The 24504-nt window shown below is 33.9% G+C and overlaps 1 pseudogene; it reads left to right on the forward strand.

Annotated features, from left to right (window-relative positions):
* The first annotated feature begins 17361 nt into the window (after positions 1–17361).
* LOC105768281 ((+)-delta-cadinene synthase isozyme XC14-like) lies at positions 17362–20228 on the forward strand (annotated as a pseudogene).
* The last annotated feature ends 4276 nt before the right edge of the window (positions 20229–24504 follow it).

Consider the following 24504-nt stretch of genomic DNA (forward strand, 5'->3'; position numbering starts at 1 on the left):
CTTTTTCGTAGATAATTAAAATAATTTTATTTTTATCAAAAAGATTAAATATATTACTACTAATTATTTTTGTTCTCTTCTTTTGTCTATCTTCTTCGCTACACTTAACATCAAACAAGCCAACCCCCAAATCACAACCCCAGCACCATATCAAGCAAATAAACCTCAGTTTTCTTTGTCCATTGGCAATAGATCGATAATGGATTTCAGGGGTTGTGTTTTTTTTGCGGTGGAAGTTTTGATTGCTATTTGGGTTAGGTGTTAGGGCTTGTTTGAGTTTCAATGGGGTTAGCAGTGGTGGTTAATGGAGGTTTTAGATGGTGGTTTAGGGTGTGGGATAGTGAAGATTAAGTGGGGTGAATTGGGGTTTTGGTTTGGTGTTAGGGGTTAAGGATTTTTGGGAGTGGAGATTTTGGTTGCTAATAATTTCTTTGAGTAAAAATGGTGGAAATGGTCAAATGATAATGGTGGAGATGGCCGATGGGAGGAGAGAAAGGAGGAAAACGGCCAAGATTGTCAAATGGTCTTTTGGGACTGCCTTAGGACAAGACAACTCGGTTGGAATTTGGGTTGCAATGAACCCCATCTTCACCTTTGCAATGGAATGAAATACAACACTGTAATGGAAATCTGGTTTACATGTAGTGTAGCAGGTGAGATTGACCACAAGTAGATGGTTAAATGGTCTTAGATTTGCAGAACCTTTGTTGAAGAAGAAGATGATTTTTTAATAGAAAGTAATTACGAAAAACAGTTAATAATAATTAAAAAAAATTTATAAATTCTTTCTATTTTTATAGTTTATATTAGAGGTGCTCATGGGCCGGGCGGCCCGGCCCGGCCCGACGGCCCGCCCGAAATATGAGCTTGGGCAAAAAAACGAGGCTCGTTTAGAAAACGGGCCGGGCCTCGGGCACCACTTTTTCGGTCCGGGCCCGGCCCGGCCTGATATAATAAATATATATTTTTTTAAATTTTAAAATATTTTTTACATACTTTTTAATTTTTTAAATTTTAAAATATTTTTAAAATACTTTTTAATTGTTTTAATTTTAAAATATTTTTAAAATACTTTTTTAATTTTTTAATTTTAAAATATTTTTAAAATACTTTTTTAATTTTAAAAATTTTAAAATAAAATAAATGAGCCCAAGACTTATGATTTTTTCGGTAGGCCTGGGCAAAATCTTAGGCCCATATTTGGTAAGTAGGTAGGCCTGCCTAGACCCGGCCAAATTTTTTATGGGCCTGCCCGCCCGCCTATGAGCACCTCTAGTTTATATATATTAGACTTTTTTCTAATTAATTTTTATATTTTAATTCTATTTTTTTAAAATTTTTAGAGATTATATATTTTTTAATAATTTCTGTTTTTTTAACAATATAACGCTATGTTTAGCCATGTCTTTGGTCCATTGTTTTTTCGAACGTCCATTTAAGATTGAACTAAAACCATAATATTTGGATACCTTAAGTACTTAATTGAGACAAAAAAGATGAAGTACCAAAATACAATATATATAAATTCAAAAAACAAATCATGAATTAAACTTAAGGACGAGAATGTTAGAGTAGAATCACACAATACACTCTATGGCAACATTGACCTGTAACAGTTTTGCTATCTTACTAACATGCACAATCGGGTAGGACATTGTACTATCTGCTACATGGCACTACAGGATAAGGGGTGACCCCTATATAAGTCTGAGTCCACAAGGGACCAAGGATCAACACCTTCTACTCAAAAAAACCCTACATATAAACCTTAGCACATGATCTTCTTCTCCTTAAATTGGCTCTCCACCTATCATAGGTGAACTGGCACTCGCCTCCACCATCCTCTCCTCATTGTTGGTGACTTGTATCAATGATTGTGTGGTGAGCATGGACCGGACCATGGCTTTGTCTTCCATTATTTTCCTTGAAAATAAAAGCAACCAAAACCATAAACCTCTTTCAACCCAAACCCAGTCCCAACAACCTTATCATATTACTCAACCATCCATCAACCCAAATCAACAACAACAACAACAACAAAACCAACACTCTTACCCACTTCTACCAAGGGCATCCTCTACTACTCACTGTCATGCCCATGCTTATCCCCTATACTACCAATATCCACCACCACCATGGTGGTACTCCCAACTCCACCAACGCAATACCACCATTCTACCAAACAACCAAACCTATCTAAACCCCCAATTGGGCTCCCAACAATTCACTAAGATACAAGAGAAAATGAGGCTCTTTGAAGCTTAACTTTCAAAGCAGTAATAGTAGTACTAGGAATAATAGGAAGACGAATGCCTGTTAGAGAAAAAAAAAATACCTGAAACGAGCAGATTATTTAAGAGGAAGAGACAATCAGATCTTTTCTCCAAAAGTAACATAACTTTCTGCAACCAAATGCTCCACTAAACCAACCTATTGGGGACCCTTTCCTCTAGTGAACCCTCAAGACTAGGACTCTCAAGACCAGTGTAATTCGCTGGAAGAAAAAATGCAAGAATTGAGAAGAGAACTACAAGCATTTTCTAATGCTAAGCCTAAGGAAGATTCGTGGATTATGCTAATGAACCTCTCTTCGTAGCAATTGTAATCTATGCTTTCTTTCTAAGTATTCAGTTTTGTTGGAGTATGCCCAAAAACCAATCATAAGATGATTGTAATCGCATGTTTGTTTACCTAGTTTATTAATAAAAGGCGCTGCCATTTTTTTTCAGTTTTTATTTCTGTGTATTAAATAAACTTTTTAATAATAAAGTCCTAAGAATAATATGATTATCCTTAAATGTCCTTAGTCTAGTATTATTGTGGGCTTCGACAATAATAATGCATTGAGACTAATATGTAGTTGATTGATGGAAAAATATTGTCATTAACATAGGGATGTCAAAGTCAATGCATAAATACATGTTAGAGAACAACGTATTGGACTGACTCGCCATGAGAATGGTTTTTGGATTATTATGTAATAGTCACACCATTTCTTATAGTGATAATTATATTTATGATCCTTAGACTTGATATCATCATTATTCCAACATCTTGAGTCATATACCTTGACACAGTTAAACATTTTCTGTAAAAGGTTGTACTATAAAAATTAACGTTGGGTGTGCCACAATCTATGTAGTGGGATGTGATTGATCAAGATAGGCCCTCCTACATAACGAGAGAAATATCTGAGGCCTCTTGATAGACTAAAACTAGAAATGCATGGTCATGCTCAATATAGTTGTTATGAGATATCTTAGTTTACTCGGGAATCAAGAAACAAGATATTAGACTATACAAGTGTGACTATTCCATGACTTGTGTTTAGTCTAGATATAAAGGACAAATGATACACTACACATTGATATTGTCATAGTAAAGGTTATGTGGAATCATGACTTTTTGTAATCTGGGTAGCGATGATGCATTGTTAGATGTCACTCATTGCTTGTAACATTAGAAGTGTTCAATGTTACCACCAATGCTACAAGAACCTGCAAGGCCATACCCTTTGGGTGAGATGATTGAAATATTATAAAAGAGATGAGATAATATATTTAACTCGACTCACAAGTTAAATTAATAATATAAAACGTTTCTATCATTAATTTAATTTGATAAGAGTTATTTATTAATGTACATACTTGATGAATAGATGTAAAGAATTCATTTAAGTCAATGTGTCATGTGCTACACATTTAATTGGATGAAATTAACTTGACTGATTGATTAAATATTGTGTTTAACAAATTGGTTAAGTTATAGATTAACTTTGCCAATAGAATCTCTTGCAATATATCTCGTAAACATATTGATTGGATCAAATCCTTAAAAGCTCCATATAATTAATAAATAAAACCTAAATTAAAAAAATAGGAATGCGATCAAAATACGCAAACCAATTAAATTTTAATGAAAGAAGTGAATATGTAAAAATATGTTCTTATGAAATAATCCTTAAATATTGACATTAGTATTTTTTTCAATAATCCTTACATATTTCCTTACGAAATAATTCTTAAATTAAGCTAAATTAAGGACTAATAACACTATATTTGGTAGGTTACAAAATAATCCTCAAGTCTTGATTGCAATAGACATTAGCTTCATTTGATAAACTTAAATTTTGCATATGCTTATATGTCATAATATTATTGGTGACACAAGAGAGCTTCTAAACTATCCTACAACTAAAAAGTTGTCTATTTTGCATAAAAACCTTGCTTTATTATATATATATATATATATATATATATATATATATATATATATATGATATATGATTTCTTCTACGTAAAATAATGTGAAATTAAATATCAAATATTGGCCGATCGAGTCTTAACTCGATTGGTATTGCATTGTTACAAGTATAGGAGGATGTGGGTTCAAGCATGCTGAAGTATATTATTCTCCTATTTAAGGGTTAGGGAAAAGCTATGAATATTTCTAAGTATTATATAAAATAGAGTAGATATGTTAAAAACCTATAATGAGATTAATATTTAAAAAAACAAATATTGAAAATATGAATGGTTATCGGTATAATTTTAGTATGTCGAATAAAAGTAAAAATAATTGAGATTTTAAACCTAAGATCTCGGATATATGTGGGAACTTTTAATGAAGTTTATTCCAAGTGATTTTTTTTTTTTTTGCTTTTGGCAATATGGATCGAATTTCAAATCTATAGTGATTTGTTAGAGTTGTGTGACCCAAATTCTAAGAGATTGCTTGCAAGTCAAGTTAAACAAAATATATTTTCTTTCTAGAAGATTTAGTACTTATTAGTATAATATATTTAGCATTTATTAGCATAGTTTATTTGACTTACTAATTTAGCCTATAAATAGGTTCTTTTACAACCTTAGAAAACACACCCATTAGAGATTAGAACTCATAACACATTTAGAGAATTTTGTATTTACGTTTTGAGGGTTCTTTATTTTCGAGTTTTCGGGGTTTAGTTGTTTATCTCCATATTTTGTACTATTCATTCTTTTTCCATTATAGTAAAATTATCTTTGCTCGTGATTTTTTATCCTCTTTGGAGGGGGTTTTCCACGTTAAATTTGTGTGTTCAATTTCTCAATTTATTCTACTATGTTTTTGTTGCTTAATCAAGTCGATCCTAACAAGTGGTATCAGAGCTAGTTCAATTTTCATAGATCAACCCATTCAGAGATGGCAGCAACAAGGTTTGAAATTCAGAAGTTCAATGGTGAGACAAATTTCAATCTGTGGCAAGTTCGGATGATGGCAGTTCTAGTTCAAACCAGCTTGAAAAAATTTGTTACCGAGAAAAAGCCTGAGAATGTAAATCAAATAGAATGGTAAGAGCTTGATGAAAAGGCCTTGTCTGCAATCCAGTTGTGCCTCGCAAATATGGTATTTCAAGAGGTATTGATGGAAAAGACCTCATCTACCTTGTGGAAAAGGTTAAAAACTTTTTAAGCGACTAAGTTAAGTCTCTAACTAACCGTTTAGTGTTGAAACAACATCTATTTATGTTTCGCATGAACAAATGTGAGCTTCTTAGAGATCACATCAGTCAATTCATTACTCTTTTAAATGATTTAAAAAACGTTGAGGTTCATATTGACGATGAAGATCAGGCTATGCTATTATTGTGCTCTTTACCCCCTTCATATAAGTCTTTCAGGGGGACCCTGATTTATGGTAGAGACAAACTCTCGTTTGAAAATGTGAAGGGTCATTTGTTGAGTAGAGACAAACTCGACAATGAGTTTGGTTTGGATAGCAAGGCAGATAGGCAAGCTTCTATTTTGTTAGCATCAAAGAAACGAGACAAAAGGTGTCGCTATTGTAAAAAGTTAGGTCACATCAAAGCAGATTGTTATAAACTGCAAAATAAAAGAATTGCTAAGAGTAATAAGGAAGATGTAGATGGTGCTAATTTGGCCGATGAAAGCGGTGATGATTTTTTGTTAGTGTCAATAAGCGATAACTCTAAGCTCATGTCTGAATGGATCCTAGATTCATGATTTTTTTCCACATGTGTTGCAATAGAGAATGGTTCTCCACATACAGTTCGGTTGAAGGTGGAGTTGTACGCATGGGAAACGATTCATCTAGTAAGGTAATTGGTATTGGTACTGTCAAAATAAGGATACACAATGAGACGATTAAGACACTCTCAGATGTCAGGTATGTACTTGATTTATGAAAGAATCTCATTCCTTGAGTATTTTAGACTTGAAAGGATGCAAAATCAACATCGAGTTGAGCCACATTAAAGTATCTTGTGGAGCTCTCGTTTTGTGAAAAGATAAAAGAACCGACAGTCTTTATATTCTAGAAGGTTCTACAGTGACCGGTGAAATCGGACGTCTCTCGTCCGTTACGGAGTCAGAGTCGAACTCAACTCATTTGGAGTGGAGGCAACTTGGTCATAGGAGGGAAAAATGTATGACCGTTTCGTTGAAGAAAGGTTCTCTTTTAGATATAGGTTTTGAAAAGTTAGGGTACTGTGTTTGTGAAAATTAGACCCGGGTTAGTTTTGATTTGGCAGTGCACAAGTCGAAGGTTAGAAGTCTTCCAGCTTCTAAGCACAGATTCGACTCAGTTAATTTCTTGCATAGTTCAAGATAGGCCTGTGGCGGACTTTGGCAAAGATAGGCTCGTGGCGGGCTTTGGCAAAGATGACGTTGTAAGAATTTGTGTCCAGGTGGAGATTGTTAGAGTTGTGTGACCCAAATTCTAAAAGATTGCTTGCAAGTCAAGTTAAACAAAATATATTTTCTTTCTAGAAGATTTAGTATTTACTAGTATAATATATTTAGCATTTATTAGCATAGTTTATTTGACTTACTAATTTAGCCTATAAATAGGTTCTTTTACAACCTTAGAAAACACACCCATTAGAGATTAGAACTCATAATACATTTAGAAAATTTTGTGTTTACGTTTTGAGGGTTCTTTGTTTTCAAGTTTTCGGGGTTTAGTTTTTTATCTCCATATTTTGTACTCTTCATTCTTTTTTCATTATAGTAAAATTATCTTTACTCGTGGTTTTTTATCCTCTTTGGAGGGGTTTTTCCACTTTAAATTTGTGTGTTTAATGTCTCAATTTATTCCGCTATTTTTTTATTACTTAATCGAGTCGATCCTAACATAATTAATGCAATTTTATCTACAAAATATAGGATATCGATCATCTTTAATAATTTAATTATAATTTAAATCGAGTGAATTAAATATTTTAAAATAAATTAAAAATCATATAATCCTTATATTTAGATATCAATTTTGGATATTTCAATTTTCGAAACTTAAAACAACAAGCATTTAACGAGGTATGAATTTTAAGCATTATGGGATGCTATAACCTAAATTGTTTTATTTGATATTCAAAGATCCGAAATTATCTTCCTAAAACGATTTCATACTTCTTTTCGTATAATATAATTTCATACGTGATTCATTATATCTAATTTATAAAAATTAGTGACAGACTCCATTTTTTATGATTTAAAATAGTGGTCAAATATTCTAAAAGAAAGAGTGGTCAAATAAGTAATAACTTTAAAACAACGTGTTATAAATTTTCTGAAATCCCCACTTTTACCTCCACTCAACGTGCATGGATCGGAGCTTAACAATGTGGAATTAAACGTGGAAGTAAAATTGTGTTATAAATTTTCTGAAATCCCCACTTTTGCCGCCACTCAACGTGCATGGATCGGAGCTTAACAATGTGGATTTAAATGTGGAAGTAAAATTACGGTTTCTACAAGCGAACGTGTCATATTGTAATATATATTTATTTACAATGAAATACTAGTGGATCGTACTCAAGAGATTACTATATTGGAGAAAAGTATTACTAAACCAATTATTTGAAAAAAATTAATAGTCTAACCGAGTTACAAAAATTAAAGTAAAAGTAATTAATTAAAACTAAAAACTATCCTAAGTTAAGTTATCGAGAATTCTTATTCTTAGTTTCGACAATGCAAGCTACTTAGTCAAGAATAAAATGAAGCCCTTATTATTAACTAGGCCGATAATTACCCTTAACGTAAGTACTTACCATCCTTAATTAGGAATACCCTTTCAGTCTCACCGCTTAGTATTAGTTTAGTCAACAGGATATCCTTTCGGTCTCACTTGCCTAAATATTCTACTAGGGTCATCAATCCTAGTATACTAAATTCTTTTGAATAAATATTCAATTTTAGATAATTATTTACTTAGTTAATTAATAAGGTTTAACAATTGAATCATACAAAACATGTATAAAGCACAAATATATTTTAATATTTACACAAACATTCAATTAGCAAAGTTAACTAAAAGAATATAAGTAAAAAAAATTAATAAAAGAGAATGATTATTAATTTGATCGAAGTAAAAGCGCGATTCCAAAATAATCTCCGTTTGCAATCTTTTAACTTGGGAAAAGTAGTGGACATTTAAATACATTAATGGCGTCGTAATACGCATACTTTCCTCGGTAATAATAATAATAATAATAATAATAATAATAATAATAATAATAATGATTGGTGAAAAAGACTGCTGGTAGATTCACTTGAGTTCAGTCAAGAGTAAATATCACTCATGCTCTCAAGTATTTGGCATAAATAATAACGCAAATGATTGGTGAAAAAGACTGCTGGTAGATTCACTTGAATTCAGTCAAGAGTAAATATCTTTACCTTTTTTGTACATAATCAGCGATGAAAAAATCAAATCAAATTATTGAATTGAATCGAAAATATGGAGATAGCATTTAACATTTAATTTGATATATCAATGGCTCAAAAATACAAATTGATTTGAATCATGGTCGAATTTATTATAAATCGCAGGTGTTTTTATACGAAATTTACTTCTCTTTCTCTTCCACCCATTTGGACTGATAAGAGGTCGATCGGCTAAGGGAAGGACCAAAATGATATGCCTAAAAGTTTAAGGATTTACAAAGGATATTTACTTTGTAACATGTTTCTAAACATTATATACTAATAATTTACATGGTAGTGTGGAATTTTGGTATGGAAAATCTCAAACATCCGAAAGAAATACGAACAACTTGAACAGAAAAAACGACGCAATAGGACAAGGTTCCAAGACGTGTATCAAGCCACTATCTTTAAGGTTCTTGTAACGCCCCAAAATTTTAAGAATTTAATTGTGAGAATTTACAATAATTATATGTGAGCTACATAGTTATATGTATACTATAATGCTTATTATGATGTTGAACTATTTTATTTAATTGTGAAATGGATTAGAATGACTAAATGCATGATACAGGTATTTATGTTCTGCATTGGTATGGGTTGGGATATTACGAAGAAGGAAGAATTTTGTTCTGAAAACGTGGCTACGCTACAATGAGTATAACTCCGACTTTGGTGCTTGTCGTATACTGATCTAGCAGCTAAATTGCGTCTCTGTAAAAGAGTCAACGAACACTCTAAGGTGTGCAGGGTTGGTTGGGCATTGAATGTCCCTAAATGGTGGTTGGGATGGCCGAAAACAGTGTGTAGTGGACGAGGATAGGAATATTGCATCTGAATCTGATCTATATCGTATGTGAACTGAAATTGTATATATATATATGTAACTGATTTGCTCTGAATCTGAACTAAAATTACTTCTGTATCGAACTGAATCTCTAAATTTGGAACTACTTTATAAATGAGTATTAATTGAATAAACTTCTTTTACGTATTGAGTTCACAACTCATTCTGATATTGCTTGGATTTTAGGTGGTTCGCAGAACTAAACGGGTCGGTGCCGCAGGAGCTCAGTCGGGCTTTTAGCTTCTTTAAAATATTTTGATAGAATTTTCGGTAAACTATAATAGTATGAATTTGGAAGATTATATGTCTAACTAAGCTTTGTGTGGAATTTTATGTGAATCATGGTTTGGTATTATTGTGTTTTGCGTAGTATTTGAGTATTGATAAAGTAACTCTATAAACTTGGACTAGACGCCCTGGCCGAGTTTAGGGTGTTACATTTAATGGTATCAGAGCCAGGTATGTCAACACTCGGACTGTGTTTGGGCTCAAAATATATGAGAAAAATAGTTTAGTGTTAATTTAGTATCTGAATTAATATAAAAACACTAAAACTTTAGTGAACGACCGAGCCTCTGACACTGACCCTGTAAGTATTTCTATTCTGTTACAAAGATTATAATACTTAAACTATTGTGGGTAAAATGTTTGATGTGAACTGGTGAAATCATCCTGTTGGATGTCTGAATTGGTCTGCGTACTCTGACCTTGTAGCTAGATTGCCATAATGAGTTCATCCGATAGTCATGGACATGGTATGCGGAGGCGTCGAGGACACCGAGGAGGAGCTCGAGCAAAGTCATCCTCTATGGGTAGTATGCCTAATTTGGAGACTAGCGAGATTGTTGGTACTCCTACTACTGTAACAGAGTCCTAAACTCTGACGGATGGGGACGACGCCCAATCCCAGGCCATGATTTGAGCGCTGGGGAGGATCATAGGGACCCATTCAAGATCAGGAGGTCGAAGGTCAGTTACTAAATGACTCCAGTCAAATGGGGCTGAACTATTCAGGGGCGTCATAGGAGTCGCTCCTATTGTTGCTGAATATTGGCTCGATTGTGCCTTTGAGATTCAGCTGTGCAGTGATTGTAGGAAGCGTCATTGGGGCGAGTGCTAGAGGAAGTTAGGAGCATGTCTCCGTTGCGGTTCGATGGAGCATCGAGTTAGGGATTGCCCCCGTCAACTAGATCCAGTGCCAGCTGCGGCGCAGACTCCGACTCCAAAATCTGTTTGGCCTCTGGGACAAGTTCAGCAACCATTCAGAGATCGTGGTACTGGTAGGGGTGGTAATGGATCTGGGAGGGGACAGAGAGCATCGGGTAGAGGTGTATGTCAGGATGAGGCTTGTCAACCGGCACTAGTTTATGTGGCGTAACACCAAGAGGAGAGCGATGATGCTGATGTCATTGCATGTACTTTATTTATTCATTTTGTTTCGTGTTATGCTCTCATTGGTATTGGCTCTACTCACTCGTACATAGCTAGTGTTGTTTCTGTAAATTTGGGTTTAATCGTTGAGAATAATACTGCTAGAGAGTTTTCTATGATTAGTCCTTTGGATTAGTCAATTTGAGTTGATAAAGTATACCGATGAGTACCCTAGAGCTCCAGGGTATGGTGTTTCCAGCTGATTTAATGGAATTGCCCTTTAATGAGTTTAATTTAATTTTGGGAATTGATTAACTCGTTGAGTATCAGGTTAGTCTAGACTTGCAAGAAAGAGAGTTACTCTAAGATCGCATGAGAATGACGAAGTGGTCATGGTTGGTGAGCATCGAGATTACCTCTCTAATGTAATCTTCGCTCTTGTAGCAAATAAGTTAGTCCGAAAGGGGTGTGAGACATACCTTGCTTACGTATCCGATTCTATTTTTACAAAACTTTCGGTAGGGGATATCTATACCATGAGGGAGTTTTTGGACATCTTTCCCAAGGAATTACCAAGAGTACCTCCTGATAGAGAGATCGAGTTTGGAATTGTTCTATTACCAGGTACTGCTCCAGTGTCCATTGCGCCTTACTGCATGGCACCGAAAGAGCTGACCGAGTTAAAAGCGTAGCTTCAAGAACTCCTTGATAGAGGATTTATTAGACCAAGTGTGTCTCCATAGTGGCGTCGGTATTGTTTGTTAAGAAGAAAGACGGATCGATGAGAATGTGCATAGACTATAAACAGTTGAACAAGTTGACAATCAAGAATAAGTACCCATTACCGAGGATTGATGACTTGTTCGACCAGTTTTGAGGAGTATCCGTCTTTTCTAAAATTGATCTACACTCTGGTTACCATTAGCTTAGGTCAAAGAGACTGATATGTACAAAACTACCTTCAGAACTCGTTATGGACATTAGGAGTTCCTAATAATGCCTTTCGGTTTAACGAATACCCCGGTGGCGTTTATGAAATTAATGAATTGGGTGTTCCAACTGTACTTGGATAAATTTGTAGTGGTTTTATTGATGATATCCAGATTTACTCTAAAACTAAAACTAAGCATGATGATCTCCTTCGCATTGTACTCCAAACACTCCGAGAAAAATAGTTGTATGCCAAGTTCAGTAAGTGCAAGTTTTGTTTGCAGGAAGTCACTTTTCTGGGTCATGTGGTGACAGTGGAAGAGATCTGAGTTGATCCCAAGAAAATAGAAGCTATTGTTGAGTGGAAACAACCGAAAAATGTATCTGAGCTTCGTAGCTTCCTGGGTCTACCCGGTTACTACCAAAAGTTTGTCGATGCATTTTCTCTGATTGCGTCACCTCTGAGGAAGCTACTGCGTAAGAGTGCTCCATTTGCGTGGTCTAAGGCACAACAGTCTAGTTTCAATAAGCTTAAGTTCATTCTGACATAAGCTCCTGTCTTAGTTCAACTGAAATCGTGTTGAGAGTTTGTGGTATACAGTGATGCTTCACATGTCGGGTTAGGATGTGTACTCATGTAAGACAGTAAGGTGGTCACTTACGCATCACAGTAACTTAAGACACACGAGGGTAACTACCTGACGCACGATCTTGAACTGGTTGCGGTTGTGTTTGCCTTGAAAATCTGGAGGCGTTATCAGTATGGTGAAAAGTGTATTATTAACACCGATCATAAAAGTCTCAAATATTTGTTAACCTAAAAAGAGTTAAATATTCGGCAGCGTCGATGGGTTGAGCTACTTAAATATTATGATTGTACAATAGAATACCATCCAGGTAAGGCTAACATGGTATCCGATGCCCTTAGCCGTAGAGCGATGATTAATCTGAGAGCAATGTTAGCTCGTCTGAGTTTGGTTGAGGATGGGGGATTGTTGGCAGAATTACAGGTCAAACTGATTTGGGTGGAGCAGATTCGAGCTACGCAATTGAGCGATGAGTCCTTAGTTCGGCGTATGGAGCATGTTAATTCAAATGAGACTTCCTATTTTAGCTTGAATAGCGATAATTTGTTATGCTTCAAAGGTCAGATTTGTGTACCCAATGTCAAGGAGTTAAGGCATTCGATCTTACAGGAGGCATATAATAGTCCCTATGCTATGCATCATGATGGGAACAAGATGTACCGGGATCTCTGAGAGCTTTATTGGTGGCCTAGACTGAAATGAAAGGTAGTTACTTTTGTATCCCATTGTCTGACGTGTCAAAAAGTTAAGGCCGAACATCAGTTGCCCTCTGGACTGTTTTAGCCAGTTAAGATTCCACACTAGAAATGGGAGCGGGTAACAATGGATTTTGTTACGCTGTTGCCTTTAACCCCCACTAAGAAAGATTTGGTTTGGGTCATCATTGATCGATTGACCAAATCATCCCACTTTATTCCCATCCGAACAGATTACTCATTACAGAAGCTACCTAAAACTGTATATTGTCGAAATTGTGAGACTACACGAAATTTCGATCTCCATCATCTTTGACAAAGATCCGCAATTTACGTCTCGATTCTGGAAGAAACTCTATGAAGCTTTAGGCACTCGACTTAACTTCAGTACTGCGTATCACCCTCAGACCGATGGACAGTCAGAGCGAGTTATTCAGATCTTAGAGGATATGCTTCGAGGTTGTGTGATAGATTTCGAGGGTAGTTGAGAGGAGTACCTACTATTGGCGGAGTTTGCATATAATAAAAGTTTTCAGTCTAGTATTCAGATGGCACCCTACGAGGCCTTATATGGTCGTAAGTGTCGTACTCCGCTATGTTGGACAGAATTAAGTGAACACCAGATATTGGGTCCTGAGCTGGTTTCTGAAACTAAGAACACTGTGAAAGTGATTCGTGACTGCCTAAAAGCAGCCTCTGATCAACAGAAATCTTATGCAGATTTAAAAAGAAAGGATATTGAGTTTTTGGTAGGTGATCAAGTGTTTCTAAAGGTATCACCTTGGAAAAAGGTTCTTCAATTTGGATGAAAGGGTAAGTTGAGCCCGAGGTTCATTGGACCCTACCGTATTCTGAAGCGTGTTGGTCTTGTTACATATCAGTTAGAATTATTGTCAAAATTAGAATAAATTCATAATGTGTTTCATGTTTCGATGTTGAGATGGTATCGATTTAATCCATCACATATTGTTTCTGTCAATGAAATCGAATTGTGATTGGATTTAACTTTCGAAGAGGAACCTGTCCAGATCTTAGAATGTGATCTTAAGGTACTGAGGAAGAAAACTAGTCCACTAGTAAAAGTTCTGTGGAAAAACCATGGTACGGAGGAAGCCACGTGGGAACCTGAAGAATCGATCCGCCGACTGTATCCATATCTGTTTGAGTCAGGTAAAATTTCGAAGCTAAAATTTCTTTTAGGGGGAGAGAGTTGTAACGCCCCAAAATTTTAAGAATTTAATTGTGAGAATTTACAGTAATTAGATTTTTGTATCTGTGGTTCTGTGCTCTGCTTCTGTGTTTAAGGTCTGAAGTTCGAGTGGCATCGTTAAAAGTTTTGTTATTGTTTTTAAAACAACCTTCATCCATGTGTTTCGTAGTTAAATCCAATTCTGGGTAAACCGATGTCAAGAATGAGCCTGCTGGTTCACTGGTTAAGCATCTGTCTATATTCTATCTGGTTCCGAGTTTGAATCCCATCGTATGCTTTAGGAAATTTTTTTTTTGCAAATGCGGGAAGGTGGGATGGTGATTAACTTAAAATAGTCTAAAGAATTTCTATTGTACCTTCTTTTTTGTTTTTCAAAAATTTACTTTATTTTTCAATTCTCCTTTTCTTCTTTTATTTTTCCTTTTATAGTATTCAATTTTGCGTTAATTGGAAGTTCATCATTGCTTGTAAGCTCGACTGTGCGATTATTAGGTAAGTTTTGTTGTTACTTTTCTCTCAGTTTGCGAGTTTCGTGGCGTTAACAATATTCTATCTAAATGAGATTTTGCTTGGTTGCTTGAACATTCTATTTAATCATTCGATTGGCTGCCTTTTTAGGCGAGGATATTGCAAGAGTCATTATTCCGCCGTGTTAGTTTGATTTCCTCTGTTTCATGCGAGGTGAGTATGCGAATTGAGTTGAGATTGCATCGAAACTTTTGACATGATCTTGGTGGTAGGTTGATTTTTCTAAAATATTGAAATCGATGGTGTAATTGATTATTGAATGATTAATTAGGTTCTGGGTAGTCTCTATGTTGTTTCTCCGTCAAAGAAAAATCAAGTGTGGACCGAAAATCTTAATTTTGCAAGTTTCAGGTTGCCAAAAATGGTAGCTTTCGACGCCACACGGCCAAGCACACGGGCGTGTGCCCAAGCCTTGTGGTTGACTGTGTAACCCACTGTTCATTCAATTTGGGTACACACGGGTAAGGCACACGGCCGTGTGTCTAGGCCGTGTGTGGCCATATTAGTATAGAGTCTACATGGCCAGGGACAGGGGCATGTGTCCAAGCCGTGTAGCTCACTGTTTGTGGTACAAAGCCACACGGCCAGAGACACGGGCATGTACCCAGGTCGTGTGAGTCATATGGGCAAGGACACGGGTGTATATCCAGGTCGTGTAACTCATTGTTTATGCTTCAAAACCACACTGGCAAGACACATGGGTCTGTGACTTGGCCGTGTGGCATGTTATTGAGGCTCGAAACCTGTTCTCGAGGCCGAAAATGTTACTTAACACTGATAATGGCCTCTTCAATGTACGAATGATTGAATTTGGTTATATGTGAACTGTCTGATATTATAAGATTGATCTGTGAGCTACATAGTTATATGTATACTATAATGCTTATTATGATGTTGAACTGTTTTATTTAATTATGAAATGGATTAGAATGATTGAATGCATGATACGGGTATTTGTGTTCTGCATTGGCATGGGTTGGGATATCGTGAAGAAGGAAGAATTTTGTTCTGAAAACGTGGCTACGCTATAATGAGTATAACTCTAACTTTGGCACTTGTCGCATACTGATCTAGCAGCTAAAATGTGTCTCTGTAAAAGTGTCAACGAACACTCTAAGGTGTGCAGGGTTGGTTAGGCATTAAATGTCCCTAAATGGTGTGTTGGGATGGCCAAAAACGGTGTGTTGCGAACGGGGATAGGAATATTGCATCTGAATCTGATCTGTATCGTATATGAACTGAAATTGTATATATATAAATGTAACTAATCTGCTCTGAATCTGAACTGAAATTACTTCTGTATTGAACCAAATCTCTAAATTTGGAACTACTTTATAAATGAGTATTAATTGAATAAACTTCTTTTACGTACTGAGTTCACAACTCATTTTGATATAGCTTGGATTTCAGGCTCGGTCAAGCTTTTAGCTTTGTTTAAAATATTTTGATAGGAATATGTCTAACTAAGCTTTGTGTTGAATTTTATGTGAATCATGGTTTGGTATTATTGTATTTTGCATAGTATTTGAGTATTGATAATGTAACTCTCTAAACTTGGACTGGACACCTAGGTTGGGTCTAGGGTGTTATAGTTCTATTTGCCCCCACCTATACTCGGTGCACAAATAAGTTTCAAACAAATGAACCTTGAGGATACAATGAAACCCGGTGACTATTTGCATTTTACATTGATGAAAATAGCCCACTAAGCACTGAATAGAGTAAAATAAGAAAAACAATTTCTATAATGATTTTCTACTACTATTCTTTATAAAACAATCTAAGAAAAATAAAATATGGAGGAAGAATATAAAGATATTTGAGAACTTTTTGCTATATTTTTCAAATAAAATCTCACTCTTATTTATAGGAATTCTCATCTCTTAGAAGTAATTTTCAATAAGTATCTTTTCTAAATAATCACATCTTTAGAAGAGATATAATTATTCAACTAATATCTCTAGTAAGAGATACAACTATTCAATTAACCTCTCTTAAATAAACATAACTATTTAAGAAATACTGTTTGAATAGTTATAATTCTTTATTAAAAAATCAAGTGATATAACTCTTCATAATTAGAAGATTTAACTTATTATTATGAATAGTCATAACTCTTGATCAATAATTAAAAAATATAAATTTTGACTAATTACACTCTTTCATTTATAGTTATTAAAATACTATAAATATTTGAAAATATTCCGACATTACAAACATCAAATTCAAAGTTAAAAGAAACAAACAAACAAAAATAAATAAATAGTAAAATACCCCAAAGAAAAACATAGCTTCTCAATCAATTTGCAATTTTCCTTCAATGGACACTACATGTATTTTATTCCATTAATTTTCTCTTGAATTTAAATTGTCCTTTTCTTATTTAAAATCACCAATATTTATGTATAAATACATTGAATTGTTGCACTCTTAGACTCGCACAAAATTTGTGTTGTCTTTCAAGAGTGAATCAAACTGACAACAACTTAAGCATTTGAATCTTGCTTTTTCATCAACCGAAATGGCCAAACAAGTTTCTCAACTTCTTTCTTCATCACCCCTTACTTCCAACAAAGATGAAATGCGTCCCAAAGCTGACTTTCAGCCTAGCATTGGGGAGATCTCTTCTTTACTTGTCCCGACAATGTATACACACATTTATATAAGAATATTGACATATAATGTTAACATATTATTTGTTTCATTATTTAGTGTTTTAATATGAAGAAAATTTGTATTATTATGAATAGGATATCGATGTTGAAACTAAACAACGCCACCAACAGTTGGAAGGAGGAGTAAGGAAGATGATTGTGGCACCAATGGCTAATTCAACCCTAAAGTTAACCTTCATTGATTCGGTCCAAAGACTGGGTGTGAGTTACCGATTCACCAAAGAGATCGAAGATGAACTTGAGAACATCTACCATAACAACAACCAAAGAGATCGAAGATGAACTTGAGAACATCTACCATAACAACAATAATGCCGAAAATGACCTCTACACTACATCTCTTCGATTTCGATTACTTCGAGAGCATGGATTCAATGTTTCATGTGGTAATTATTTGAAGAAGAACATAGTGTTTTTAAGTTTCTTAAGTATATAATAGCATGGAATGTTTGATAACGATATTTCCTTTTGGGTAATTTGATCTCAGAGGTATTCAACAAGTTTAAGGACGAGAAAGGGGATTTTAAGTCATCATTGACAAGCGATGTTCAAGGATTGTTGGAGCTTTACGAAGCTTCGTATTTGAGGGTTCATGGGGAAGATATATTGGATGAATCAATATCTTTCACTACTGACCATTTAACCCTTGCAGTAGCAACTTTAGACTATCCTTTGTCTGAACATGTTTCTCATGCTTTGAAACAATCAATTCGAAGAGGCTTGCCAAGGATTGAGGCAAGGCACTATCTTTCAGTATACCAAGATATTGAATCCCATAATAGAGCTTTGTTGGAGTTTGCTAAGATTGATTTCAACATGTTACAACTTTTGCATAGGAAAGAGCTAAGTGAGATTTGCAGGTATTTTTTTAGTCTTTTTCAACCTTTTTCTCTTTTTCACCATTTTTTTATTTTTTTGGGAGGCATAGGGTTGAATTTATAGGAGGGGTCGTCTTTAATATTGGAGACGGGTTGAAAATGCTAATATTCAAATCTTAAACATATTAAATATCACTAGTTAAAAGTGATGATAGGAACATTGAATTCATTTTTTTTCAACTATTTCATTTTACTTATATATTTTAAAATTTGAAGTTGCCAATCGAACTAAGAATCTAACAATTTACTTGTCAACAACATGAATGTAAAACTAATTAAAACTTTGAAGATTTATTATAGTAATGAGGTTTTTTATGATATGATTTTTTAGGTGGTGGAAGGATTTAGACTTCCAAAGAAAGTTGCCATATGCAAGAGATAGAGTGGTTGAAGATTATTTTTGGATTCTGGGAGTGTACTTTGAGCCCCAATATTCACTTGGTAGAAAGATATTGACAAAAGTGGCAGCTATGACATCTATTATGGATGATACATATGACTCATATGCAACATATGATGAGCTTGTTCCATATACAAATGCAATTGAGAGGTTAGATTTCTATAATTGGAGGTTAAAATTCAATTATATTACGAGGAATGATCAAATATAACCTTAAGTTGGATTCAGGTGGGATATCAAATGCATAGACCAACTTCCAGAATACATGAAATTGAGCTACAAGGCATTATTAGATGTTTATAAAGAAATGGAACAACTGATGGCTAAGGATGGAAGACAATATCGTGTAGAGTATGCAAAAAATGCGGTATGTACACCGACAAACATTTATTTTGTACAAAAGAGATAAGATATTGGCTAAATTCTAGATTTGAATAAACAATTAACTTGAATAATAGTATATAATCATTTAAATATTATTCTTGAAATAAAAATATATAATAATTTAAATATTATTATCGAGTTTGACTTGATATTAGTGATAATTGTTGGGATTTTGTTGCCTCAGATGATACCACTTGCTCAATCTTACCTTGTGGAGGCCAGATGGACTCTTCAAAACTACAAACCATCATTTGAGGAGTTTAAGGCTAATGCTTTGGCAACTTGTGGTTATGCCATGCTTTCTATTACATCTTTTGTCGGGATGGGAGATATCATAACACCAGAGACCTTTAAATGGGCTGCCAATGACCCTAAGATCATTCAAGCTTCCACAATTATTTGTAGGTTATGGATGATGTTGCTGAACACAAGGTATAATAATATATTTTTATAATAAAAAGAAATGAAATTCTTAACTTAATAAGTGAATGTCTTTGTAACAAAACCAAACGATGGTTTTTATCATGATCTAAAACAAATAAAATTTGGTTTGTATGTATCAAATGTTTAGTCTTAAATAGAAGAATAAGAAAAAATTTAGTTTCATTTTAGGGTTATAGTGAGGAAGTATTGTCAATAAAGTTATTTTATCGTCACTAAACAAATATAGTTTAATATACTGACAAGTGAAGAATAATTTTGATTTTTTTTACGGTTACAGTTCAAGCAGAGGAGAGAAGATGATTACTCGGGAATTGAGTGTTACATGGAAGAATATGGCGTAATAGCACAAGAAGCATACGATGTGTTCAACAAGCATGTCGAGAGTGCCTGGAAGGATGTGAATAAAGGGTTTTTGAAACCAACTGAAATGCCAACAGAAGTTTTGAATCGTGTGCTAAATCTTGCAAGGGTGATTAATGTGCTTTACAAGGAAGGTGATGGCTATACATATGTTGGGAAAGCAGCTAAGGGTGGTATCAGCTCATTGCTCATGGAACTGATCACACTTTGAAATTATAATAATTTTCCTCTTCAAGCTTGTTCTTAAGGAGAAATTATTAGGTTCTGATTAATACAATTTTATAATATTCTCATGTATTGTAAAATAAATTCCAAATTGTCTGTCTTTGTACTCTTTGCCTTTATGTTAATCCAATAAAGATATTTGCCACCTTTTCTTTGTGAAAGTTCTCTTCTTTTTTTCCTTTAATTTTAATTGTTTATGTATTTAGTTATATTTTTTGTATAAAATAATATGTAGTATGAGAATAGTAAGAGTTATGGACTATTAAATATCATCTTTTAAAAATAATTGTATAAATAAATTGAATTAAATTTACGATTTTATTTTTATTTTTATAAATGATTAAGATCAAAATAACAAAAAAATCTATTGAGAATCACTACTTAAAATTCACTACAAGATTGAAATATAAAATGCACTTAGCTAACTACTACTTAAAACCCATCAAATGTATAGCTATTTCCAAAGGATTAGTAATCAAATTCAAGAGAATTGTTTTTTGAATGATATGATTATAGAAGAATGTGAAATCAAATACCAAGTTGAAAAACTCATTTCATTTAATTTCCTTCTATAAATTTGTTATGAGATACCCAATCACCAACCCGAAACCCGAACACAACCTAGACTACTGACCTTCGACCCAAGTTTGGACCCCAACAGATGGAATCGTTAAGGGGCTCGCGGGGAGAGCTCATGAGATCACCTTGCAAGCTCAACTCGCACATCGTTAGGTGTTCGCAAGCACATGGAACGAAGCCAAACAAATGAACCGGCAAGCAGTTAGACCAGCGAATACGTGTTAAGTCTAGGGTAGCATACATGTCGACATGCATGGAGCCTACCTAGAACATCAATTCCATGAACAGTAACCATAGCATATAAATAATCCAATCTTCCTCACTAAGAGGGGACATAGAAAAAACACTCAACAAAATTGATTAACATAATGAAAAAAAAATCAATTTCTCATTCAATACTATATCCCCGATGTTGATGCGAGGCAATCTCACATGTTGCATGGTAGAAGAGTTTCATTTTAGGATTTAAAATTTTCAAAGTTTACACATTAACATTAAGAATTTATGTTGAGAATAACTTTTATTAGGCTTAGAGTAAACATAAGGTTTATTTATTAAAAATTATAATCGACAATTGTTGAATAAATGGATTACATAGTGATACATAGAAGATAATACTCTATCTTAGATGGCTTATCTTCATGATTCATTTGTTTTGTTACTTTCTTAAGAATAAAGATTTATGAATTTGGAGTGTTATTGTAAGTCTTGCTCAAGAGGAGGCCTTTTGGAGACAACAAGCGAAGGTTTTGTGGATGCGTCATGGTGATGCAAATGCAAAAGTTTTTTCTTGCTTAGGCGAGTAAAATGAAACAGGTAAGTCATATCTCTATGCTCTATGATGATGAGGGACATCAATGCACTGATAAGGATGGTATGCATTATATCGTTCTTAATTATTTTACGTATTTGTTTTTAGCTTCGGCTAGCTCGTAGTTTGAAGCATTTACTGGGTTCAAATCTTGTGTTATGGATTTTGATAATAGTACTTTAATTTCTACATTTACTCCTCAAGAGTTTAAGCGAGCATTATTTGAAATGCACCATGATAAAGCTCCAGGCCTAGATGGCATGAACATTGCTTTCTATCAAAAATATTGGCACATTATTAGTGATGAGATTTTTACAGAGTGCTAGGAATGAATGAATCTTGGCACTTTCCCTTCATCGATTAATGACACCATTACAGTTCTGATTTTGAAAAATCAAAAGCCTATGTTCGTGAAGGACCTTAGGCCAATCATGTTGTGTAATATGGTTTACATGTTAGTGGAAAAGGACTTAGTAAATAGGCTAAACTTTAATCATGATCCCTCTATAAAAATACAAATAGGCATTTTGGATCATTTTATAATCCTCTTTCAGCTACTATTGACTAACCTAAATTTACCACATATGTTCAATTATTTCAATTCATATAAATGAACAATTTCTCAAGAATTTTAATATGCTTCTCACATTCTAAATCCTTCAAGGATTTTAATATAAACTTTACTATATAGTGATTCATAAAAGGTTGTAACAACAACCATTAGATGCAAGTTAAATCTTTTATGAACTTCCAGTTTAATAATATATCTAAAGGTTATTGCATCTACCACAAAAGAATATTATATATTTTCATAATCAATGTCAGGACTTAGCGAAAAACTTCATATCTTTATTCTGCTTTTGCAAAACTACTTCATTTGCACCCTCACTGGCTTTATACCTTTAGATGTTTGGACTATAGGTCCAAAAACTCCACGAATTTAATTGTACTTGAGTTACGTTTTTCTATTTTGAACAATCTATTTCATATCTATATTTCTCAATAGATTTCTTCAAGATCCTCCTTTTATTTCATTATTTCAACAATAATATTGCATGCAAAACTATTGCCGACCACTTTTATTATCGGTTTGACATTTTCTCAAATTGACATAACTTATCGAGATATCTTATTCTTACTATTTTAATATTTAGTTTCATGTATATGAATCTCTTCTGGAGTTTTAGTTATTAGTTATGCCTTGGGTCTCTTTTATGAGAATTTTCATATTTGAAACTTGTAATGAGTTATCCTTGTTGAACTTCTGGTTCAAATTACTCTCCCCCTAACTCATTACAAGTTATCATTTCTCTCCCCCTGATGTCGGGAAAACTATCGAATCAAAAGAGTAATCACAAATTATGTCATAATTGAATCTCTAATACAATTAAAACATTAATAATACAAAGAGTCTCGTAATTAATATATATTCTCAACTTTCGTTGAGTATTCACTCATCTCTATTGTGGTGGAGCAATTAAAACATATACACACATACAAAAATTCAAAGATGAGAAATATTTAGCTCTTGACTAAAAACCAATTGTATTGGGGAGTATTTATAACTTATTGGCTTGATGCGTACAACACTTAAATCAACATAATTTCATGTTGAAATAGGAAGCTTAGTTCTCATAAGTAATGGTTTAGATATTAATCAAATGTGTTCAATCAATAATTTCTCTAAACCATTATACGCATAAATAACAAGCTTTTACGAAATTTTTTCAAACTCAATCAATAAAAGACTAAGATATAAACTCATCATCTTTAGCAATATGTGTAACACCCCACACCCATCCTAGACATTACGATCGGATCATGGAGATTACATCTAACAAGCAAAAGAAACAAACATTTAGCTTTGATGAAAACCAACTTCAATGAACAAAAATTTTAATTGTATGATTCTTTTGAAAAACACAACGATTTTCTGAAATCACAACTTAATTAATTCTGCTACTAAAATCAAAACCAATTACTTGAAAACATTTGCGTGTTAAAGCATTTTGGGAGAATTTCGACAAGCCTTGCACCGGAAAACCTTATAGCTTTTTGTATATAAAACCACGGTTCATTTTTTTAATTATCATAAGTTAAGCACTTTGAAACGATTAAAGCTTTTGCGTAGTAAATATCAAAATAGTCACTAACTAAACAAAAATTAAAATGTCCAAAACAGGATAAAAACTCAAAACAGTCCAAAAATGTCCATAATAAACAAATAAAATTCCATAGTGCATAAACAAAAATCATGAAACCCAAGCTCTATAGTCGTCGTCTAATCCTAGGTCGGAGGATTACCTGAAACAAAGCATACAAATCGTGAGCTTTAAGCCCAATGTGTGATTTGGCTCATAATCTTAGTACAAGCAAACACATATTTCAAATCGTCCCATGGCATATATCATATTATTTCCTATCATATCAAATTTTAATACAGAGCATATCTTATCATATTTTTACGAATCATATCATATCGAATCATAACATGGCAAATCGAAACATATTCATATCATGTTCTACCCTCATCTGCTACACACCATCTCTGTCCAGCCAATCACACCATATAGGACTACAAGAGTCCATCCATGCAATCACACCAATATGTGGCAGTGTGTCACTCATATAATTGCAGTCGAGCTGTCGTACATAAATTTGCGACCTAATCGCCATAATTGCAATATAAACTGTCATATAGCACTTCCTCCATATAGCAAACTTACATATTTTCATACAATTTATAACATAGCACATGATTTAATGGTAACATATCATACTTAACATACCTCCTAAGCTTATCCATTTACTTTTACGTACTAAAACTTATGTTTTTTCATCCCCATACAATACCTATAAATCCAAATTTTTA

The sequence above is a fragment of the Gossypium raimondii genome, chromosome 5, assembly GCF_025698545.1.
Source record: "Gossypium raimondii isolate GPD5lz chromosome 5, ASM2569854v1, whole genome shotgun sequence".
Taxonomy (NCBI): domain Eukaryota; kingdom Viridiplantae; phylum Streptophyta; class Magnoliopsida; order Malvales; family Malvaceae; genus Gossypium; species Gossypium raimondii.